Source organism: Dreissena polymorpha, chromosome 5 (genome assembly GCF_020536995.1).
Source record: "Dreissena polymorpha isolate Duluth1 chromosome 5, UMN_Dpol_1.0, whole genome shotgun sequence".
Classification (NCBI taxonomy): domain Eukaryota; kingdom Metazoa; phylum Mollusca; class Bivalvia; order Myida; family Dreissenidae; genus Dreissena; species Dreissena polymorpha.
Window position 1 is genome coordinate 111,995,300 of NC_068359.1, and position 9,682 is coordinate 112,004,981.

General features: G+C 32.1%; 1 long non-coding RNA gene across 1 annotated transcript; it reads right to left on the minus strand.

Moving 5' to 3' along the window:
• Nucleotides 1–1,378: 1,378 nt before the first annotated feature.
• LOC127880943 (uncharacterized) lies at nt 1,379–7,212 on the minus strand. Its single transcript, XR_008049819.1, has 2 exons — nt 7,042–7,212; nt 1,379–1,835 (listed from the first exon to the last, which is right to left on the minus strand). It is a non-coding gene; the product is annotated as an uncharacterized LOC127880943 (long non-coding RNA).
• Between the last annotated feature and the right edge of the window lie 2,470 nt (nt 7,213–9,682).

The following is a 9,682-nucleotide window of genomic DNA, read 5'->3' on the forward strand; positions in this document are numbered from 1 at the left end:
ATATGACGACGACATTTGATAATTTTTTATACAATCTATCGACATTATCTCAAGACTGTAGATGTGTTGTTCAATAGTTCAGTTGTACTCAGTGCGTCAAACATCCCGTTCAAACCGTTCTTGAACATGAAAACACTCCATCTAAAATGTCGTTGTGGTTAAATGTATTGTTAAGCTTGATTGTTTAACTAACTCGCACTGCATTGTAATACTGACTCAAACATAGCGAGAAGACGTGTTTACTTACGTAAACTTGTGGTTTTAAATATGTTTACCACAACTGAAATAAATTGATGCATTTATTGTTTAATCTTTCTAATATGTTTAATATCGATGAAGTTCGATAAATTGTACATTTTCTTAAAATAACTGTTCGTCAACGATTATAATAAATAACAGATTGCTCATATGATTGAATAAAATGCTTTCAACTGTCTCGTAGTCAACATAAACGCGATGTTTGAAATTGTACGTTGGGTGAAAACTTATTACAGAATCCATGCTTTAGACGACCACGTTTAACAAAAAACAACATATACCATTTCCTCTTCATCTGTAAATAAAATGAACAAACGGTGGTTTATATTCTGGTCTGATATTGTTTATCATCATTTATCTCACACCAGAAAACCCCTGTCAGCACGTGTATGACTCTTAGTCATAGTGATGCTTTGCCCGAAAGACAAGCTTGTTAACTTATATGATTTATATAGTTATGACATTGCTGATTTAGTTATACATTGATTGATTAATTTAATATATTGCAGCTGATCTTTACAGTATTAAAATTTAAATCTTTCTTATAAGCACAACGCTTAGTTTGTTCAGTTGATAAAACTTTAGTATGCAATCCATATTACATTGGTAAGCTAGATTTAGAATGATGTTTTAAATGCTCTGTAATCTATAAAGTCATATTTCCGCCGAACCGCCAAAATACATCTGAATCTTATATATAGGATCTGGCATGAGTTGTCATATTATACCATATTTTATTAAACGAGTTCGGAATTTTGTTAGTAAGCGAGCCTTTGGCGAGCTTACTAACGAATTTCCTGGACGAGCTTAATAAAATATGGTTTGAAATGACAACGAGTGTCGGATCTTTTTATCAAATGCTTTTAAATGAGAAAATTAAATAAATATAAACGCAAACATTATGATAAATCCCGAATGTTGTTTACATTTCGTGACGTCATTAAACGTTGCAACGTCATTTCAGCAAAATGACAAAATGCGATTGGTCAATCGCACGAAAACTAAGCCAATGAAAACGCTTAAAAAGTATATTACACATGTGTAAGATTAAAATATTCGTAATGGTTATATTACATGGGAAACAGGGTATGGCATGTGATAAAAAATAATAAAAAATGAAGATGGTCTTAAAACGTTTTATTGGAATAATGGGCATCGGAATCATAACAACACCTCTTGAAATATTTAGTTTTAAAGCAAAACGTGAATTACATGCTAAAAATAAAAATTTGTATTGGATTTCATTCGTGTCAAGTTTTTCTTGCAAACGCCAATATTATCAAATACTTGTTAACAGCATATTTAAAGTTCAAAATCCATCACATATCTCACTCAAGTTCCATTTGAAATTCCATGAACTTTAGAAGATATTGAGTGGCATTTCTCCTTGTCCGAAATAGTTGATCCCTTCTGCAAAAACTTCGCCAGCCCCCGCGCCTCCGAACACTGGCAGCCCGTCCGATCCACCGACCCCTCCGAAATAGTCAGTGGGTTCATATATCATCGGCTGTCCGCTGACCAGAAGCCCAGAACCCATGAGCAGGAGCAGGATGACAAGGATGGTATTGCTGGACATTCTGAAAATGTGAAATGACTTATCTTCGATGTTGTTATATTTTCAGCCTTCAGAGGCTGGTGGCGGTATTGTGTTTTATTATTTTTTAAGAAACCTTGTTTAAGACCTTTCTTATACTTAGATTCTTATACATTCTCTGTACTTATAAAGTAAACGTGTATGTTCATCAATTGAGAGTTCTGCAGGTTATACTGAATTTTTACAGACCATTATCTGACAAGCTGCCTCTTACTCTTTTATGTATGTTGACTTGGCAATGTGTATTAATGTGATTATAAGATTGGTGGTTTCGCCAAATAAATAACCTATGGACAGATTGATTACAAAAAACCCGAAAGTTGTTCTCTCACCATTGAGAATTCCGATTACACGTAGTATTCATTTGCCGTTAAATTATAGACAATTACTTTTTTCTAAACCTACAGTCAAATTAAGTTTACTTCGAACATCTTTCATTGGAGGTACAATGCGGCTGGGTTCTAGTTCGCAGCGTAATTTAGCTCCGTGTAATCGGTATCCTACAATAAATAAGTGCAACTCCAGGAAGTGTTTATGTTGCAAGTTTTTTAATATGTCCTCTTTTATTCTTTCATCGGTTAATAACCGCAAATTTTCAGTTAATATTAAATCCGATGTCTCATGAAATTCTATGCATGTGGTTTATGTTATTACTTGAAATGTACCCTGTTGTGGTGCGCAATACGTTGGGCAGACGGGTAGATCACTTAAAACACGTTTTAGAGAACATTTGTTTTAAATTAAAAATAACAATAAATTTTATAACTTCATTTACCAGCACTTTAATAAAACTGGTCATAGCGTAACAAATATTTCAATTCAACTTGTGGAGCAACTTATTTTTAATAATAGTACTTCAAATCAGTGCCAATTAAAAGCAAGGTGCATGTCAGTATTTGAATGGATTAAACGTTTGCAATCAGCTTACCCACTTGGATTAAATGATAATATTCTAAATGTCGGAACAATTTCTAAAAATAAATCGATTAATTCATTTTCTGTGTTTAGTAAACGTCTAAGAAATAAACGTTCACATGGCATTAGGAAAAATGGTAACTTACGGCGTAAATTTAAACGTCTGCTTTCTTTAAATGATTGCTACACATTATTACAAAATGGGGGTAAACATAAATTGCTGAGTGCACTTTGCTCTCTTTCTGTTTCTTCGTTGGCGCATATTGATAAGGAATGTAAACTTATTTTACTTCAATCTGACCCTCTATATGAATGTGCTTGTATTATTGAATCTTTCACTGACTTCTATCTTAAACCTTTTATTGAAAATGTACTTAACAAAACTCGAAATCGTATCAAAATTGAGTTTTGTAACAAAGGTCTTGATTTAATTGACCTTCCTAAAATATTCAATGATAAAAATGTACGTCGGTTGATTCCCCCTTATTTCCGCAATACTGAATCACCACTTATTTGCTACAAATATAGTAAACCTGTAAGAAGTATCGTTTTTAATTATAATTCTATTTCCACAGATATAAATGTAATAAGAAATTGTACTACATTATGTGACTGTACTAGTTCTAAATATATATATGGTCCAGTTGGACATGTTATTACTGGGGACCTTAATTTCATTCAAAATAAAAACCTTAGAAATTTGCTACGCAGAGGCCCTAAGTACAGACTGCCTATTCCTGTTGATTTTGATGACTGCATTAAGAATATCGTAACATCCTTACATGATTATTGCACTAAATGGTGCAGGAAGGAAAATGCTGAAATTACTGCACTCAATGATTGGAAAACAAAAATATTTAGTATGGCCATGAATAAAATATGTTTTTATGATACACATCCTTTGGCCCTACCACATTCAGCGAAATTTAATAAACAAAATCTCTGTAAATTGCTTGAAGACTTAAAATCTAAATTCGTCTTAGTTCCTGCTGATAAGGCTGCTAATAATGTTATAATAATATGACGAGTGTTTTATGTTCAAACTATTTCACAAGAACTTTCACAAACTACATCATATTGTGAGTACAATAAGCAACCTAATGAAATTATTACCGACCATATTGCCCAATGCATAAAGTTAAATGTAATAGTCAATATTACTGACAAGAAATTGCCATCACTTTACTGGATACCTAAATTACATAAGACGCCATATAAAAGTCGTTTTATCGCTAATTCAGTGTCTTGTACCACCAAACAATTATCAGTGTATCTTACATCTGCATTGAGTGCTATTAGATATCATATAGCTAAATTTTGTAATAAAGTTTATGGAAAATAGTAATATTAACCTATTTTGGTCAATAAAAAACACCTTAGAAGTTATCGATAAAATTGAAAATAAAAAATATAAGGTGTCACAGGTAAGTACTTATGATTTTTCTACACTATATACAACGCTTCCTCACGCTTTAATAACATCCAAACTTGTTTCTTTGATTGAAAAAACTTTTGCGAGAGAGAAGTGTTTGTATCTAACTTTAATCACTAAAACAGCTTTTTTTACTAATCAGATATTAGATAATTACATCATTTGGACTGGTCTTGACTTTTGTGCAGCACTTACTTTTCTTTAGGATAACTTGTTTGTTGTATTTTATGGTAAAATATTTAAACAAATTATTGGCGTTCCTATGGGTACTAATTGTGCGCCACTTCTAGCTGACCTTTTTTTATATTGTTATGAAAGCGAATTTATGTTAGAATTATCTAAAACTAAGCAAGTAGATTTGATTAATTGTTTTAACCTTACTAGTAGGTACATTGATGACATACTTAATTTAGATAATCCATTATTTGAACAATATATTCACAAAATCTACCCAAAAGAACTAGTCTTAAATAGATCGTGTATATCCAATACAGACGCTGCGTATTTAGACTTACATTTAACTATTAATAATAATTTGGTCAAAACTAGTTTATACGACAAACGGGACGATTTTAACTTTGAAATTGTGAATTTTCCGTTTCTAGATGGCAACATCCCTAAAGGACCTTCCTATGGTATTTACATTTCGCAGTTGGTACGTTATGCCAGAGCATGTTCGTGTATTAAAGATTTTAATGATCGTAATCTAATATTAACTAAAACATTGCTAAAACAAGGCTTTTTGTATCATAACCTAAGAAATAAATTTGCTAGATTTTACTCTAAGTATGGTGATTTAATTTCAAAATATAATGTTTCTTTAAAATGGCATTTAAATAATGGAATCTCCCATCCATCATTTTACGGAGATGTTTTGAAGCGTGCCCGCAAATTAAAATATGTTAAACCAAATGTTCATATTAAACTTTTCAATTTAATTAACTTGTTTTTATCAAAAGGATACGATACTTATGTACTTAAAAACACGTGTTTGATGGTTTTCGATTCACTATATCTTTCTTCCATTTTTCACTGTTGAATAAAATTGTGTCATTGTGTCGTATGAACAAATCTGCATGAAAACTACATTATAGGCATTTTTCACTGTTGAATAAAATTGTGTCATTGTGTCGTATGAACAAATCTGCATGAAAACTACATTTGGACTCAAATCGTACATCAAATCATTTCTGTCTTCAGTTGTCAAAACACCTATATACTGTTTGATTCCAATAATGTCGCTTTAATGGAATTACCATTTTTATTCATTTGCTTCTTAATATTAAATCACCTAAACTTGTTTTATTAGTAGCACAGCCCCATTAATATTTTTATTTAGTACTGTCCCTGGAATTTGTTCAAGTCATTATGTCATTATGGATTTTTGTGACGTCATACGACCGACTTTCCCAGTTGTAATCTACATGCATAGGTCATTGGGTTTATAACGTTCCATTTTATTTATATTTTCTCTCTGATAGGCGTTTCTTGTTTGATTTAATTATTTTTATTTTTTTAGCAGTCACATAAACAACCAAGCTATGTTATATGGAATTTTTACACATATTATTGCTGCTTCTTCCTGTATTTGCGCGATGATTATCTGAGATATTAACTCCATGATGCTACATTCTCAAACCTTTTTCTATAAAGAAGGAATTTAGTTGACAATTGTTAATATTTTTATCTGATCGTTCGTCAAAAAGTTGTAACTCTGTTACTCTTGTTTCTTCAATGCAATTGAGTAATTAAATAGTAATTAAATTGAATGCGTTTTAATTCCCTTTTATTATTGTTTAATTTGAGTTACAATGCTATGACGTTAAATTTTATTTACACTTAAATGTGTTATGAATATTGCTGGGCCAAGTGTGAGGTTGAGCGCTCTATAACCAGGTTTAAACCCCCAATGCTTTGCATTGACCGTTCCAAGGCGGTGACCCCAGCTTTATTCATATTTTGTGTTTATGTTGGTTTGTATTGTGCTGTATTGTGCTGTTTTGTACTGTTTGGGCAATCGGTCACTTGCCTTAAATAAAGGACTAATTAATTGTTTTAATGAAAATTCAATACTGCTCCAGCAGCTGGAGTTTCACTTCTTTATATTATACTATACCACTGTTTTGTTGCGTATATTGCAAAAGTGAATTTCATATACATTTGTTGTATAAAAGGCTCTTTTAAGCGAACTATGACAGGAGCAGAGTTTGTGTTTTTTCTGATGCTTGTTTATTCGTATTCTCCTATGGTACGAACTGTAAAATAACATTAGTCAGTTACGAAGTTCACGTATGCATATATTTAAAGATCGATAGTTGCACCTGCCGTATTGCATTAATGCTTATAATTATTATGTCAATACTATAATGCACATATTAAAAACGTATGTATAGCTTGAAACATCAGTGTCCTACATTGCACTTTATCATTTCATGAACTAATATGTACTTCTTTGTCATAAATACACTTCACGTACCGACATTTTTAACAAGTATACTTAATATTCTTATAAATTATTAGTATTCGCATGTATTCGCTGAAACAAAATAACAAAATATCTGACACAATGTAAGAACAAAATGAATAGTTAATTTTTTTAAACAAACTAAGCTGTTTGACATAGATCGCTCTATTATTATCATAAATACAATTATTAATTGTTAAAACTGACAGATGACTTTGTATCTGGATATTTGAATAACATTATGTCACTTGACATACTTAATAACAACAAGTCCAATTAAGCGATTTCATACACGTCTATTTAAAAAATGGCCTATAAACTTTATATAACACTAAAAATAATTAATATAAGATTATGAATTTAAAAGTAACTAGAAACCTGCTTTCTCCGTTACTTATCCACCACGTCAAGCTGGTTTACGTCTCCAGCAATAAAGATCGTAGCTTCAACAGCGTTCTGTACGTTACTTGATGGCGTCTACATGGTTGATCCATGTCCTACAAGCTTGTACATGTGTTCTTGTCTTCCTCAGTGAAGCTTTTGGTGCAATTCACGTGCAACGCACATTGTGATGTGGTAATAAAACGTGGCCATTTAGTATGGTACATTATATTTAATTATGTGACATCTCGATCACAAACTCGTCAGTTCTGAGCCCTTTGATGCCTTATCTATAAATAACATGGTCGGTAAATGGTACATGGGGCATACATTGAGTCGGGATCTGACTTAAATCAAGACCATCGAAGAAAATTAAAGTATGCTTTTGCCGCAAAACGTATTATTTAATTGTGCATTAGTTATGTGCATTTCAGGCTTTTTGCAACGTATGAAGCTTTTTTTAAACACTTATTGTTATCGTTATCTATCGATGCAAAACAAATTCTAATCAGCATTATTTTCTATCATCATTATTATAACGTAAATATATTTAAATATATAAGTTATATGAGAAAGCGTGTGTATATAGTGTTTTTATTGTAGTATATTTTAAGATATATCAATGTGTTTGTGATATTCAGTTTAAGCGTTTTGGTGTTAGTTCGGCTAACCTTTATTGAATTACTATTCAAGCGTATACCTTGTTATGCATTTGTACTTTCGCAAAGGTATTTTATAATGGCAATATCTCAATGAAAGTTATTTTCCTAGTTGATATAAGTGGCGGCCCTTGCTAACGGCTAACCATTCTATCTACATTGTTAAATAGACTGTTACTGTGATTATTAGTGTTATATGGACAGCCAATTCAAGCATCACTGAAGTATTGAAGCAAACTTCTTAAACAGCATGCATGTAATTATTATTATAGCATAACAGCGTTTTAAATAATGAATTCTTAGAATTCAACCCGTTCGCGACCAATTACGACCAATTAATTACAATATGTGAATTTCGTTGCAAACGAAATTACATTGGTTACCAGTTTTCAGAAAATTATTATTTGTAACACATTTATTGGAATACTTAATATTTTTTCCAGAAATTCAATTCAAAAATGGATTCAAAAATGTTTGAAACTTGTAAAAATGCATTTCGACGAAAATGATTTATACCCAAAGCTTATTATTTAGTTAAGTCCTAAATTTATCTTACTCAGACCATAACTAATAATTAGAGTTTATTGGAAACGCTAAACAAAGTTTACATTCAGTTGCAAACACTCACTGGACACATCTGTGGTGTATCAAAATGTCTGTACTTACTGCTGTAAAAGCATGTATTGCAACCAAAGCTGATGTGGCATCGTGTGATGTTTACTGTTATTTTCAGACATTTTCGTTTGTTAACTTTCGAAATGAACAATAAAAAATACGAAAATGATGGAATAAATAGAATACCAAGTAAGAGTCAAACATAAATCAATTGAAGATTTCATTTAAACCTCAACCGCTCGCAAAAGCAAGTGATTTTCTTAAACTGTTACCATTATTTATGTAACAAGATCGAAACAAAACGAAAAACTCTTTTTTGAAACCTAAACGCAGATTTTGAAACCTAAATGCGGACCTTAAGTTCAAGGTCAAAGGGGTCAAAGTTTGTGTGCGTATGGAAAGGCCTTGTCAATATATACATGCATACCAAATATGAAGGTTACATCTAAAGCGACATAGAAGTTTTGAGCCTTTTTCGAAACCTAAACGCATAATCGTACCGGACAGACGGACAGACGGACAGACAGACAGACAGACAGACAGACAGACAGACAGACAGACAGACAGACAGACAGACAGACAGACAGACAGACAGACCGACAGACCGACAGACCGACAGACAGACAGACAGACAGACAGACAGACAGACAAACAGACAGACAGAAAGACAGACAGACAGACAGACAGACGGAAATGCAATCATTATAATTTATGCCCACCTTCGGAGGCAAAAGAAGACCGCCTTGACAATATTTTGTACTTCAGTATAATTCTGTCAAAATCAGGGACATTTTTTTGCATTGCATTTTCTCATTCAAGCTATATTGACTTATACAAGTTGTACAAACTTGTATTTGTACATTTAGTTATTGTTATAAGGGTAAATAGAGGGATATATGTATATTCTGACCTTAGTAGCAATAATCCAACTCCCAGCTATCGACCCTCCTGGTCCTGGGGTTGCAACTGGTTTCACGATTTACCATAGAAATTTTATCGCCTGGATTCCGGGCGCTGATTTATTGGTAAAGTTAGCAACATAAACTATTTTCTGGCATGAATAAATACAAATAGATCGTCAATAAATCTATAATGAGCAAATTAAGATAACTTACATGATATGGTGTGCTCGCAGAAGAAAGATTTTAATCAAAGTTTCAAATACGTCAACCGTAAATGTAAATGTCAACTAGTTTGCATATGGAACCGTTTTTATTAACCAAAAGAAAAATTAAAGGAACGCACGCGGTGTGTTTACAACAACATGTACCAATAAACGGTTTACCTATGCTTTTCTCCGAACATACAATTTATGTTTTTTAGAAACTTATTTTCAAATATTAAATATTTGTTTTAAATGGACA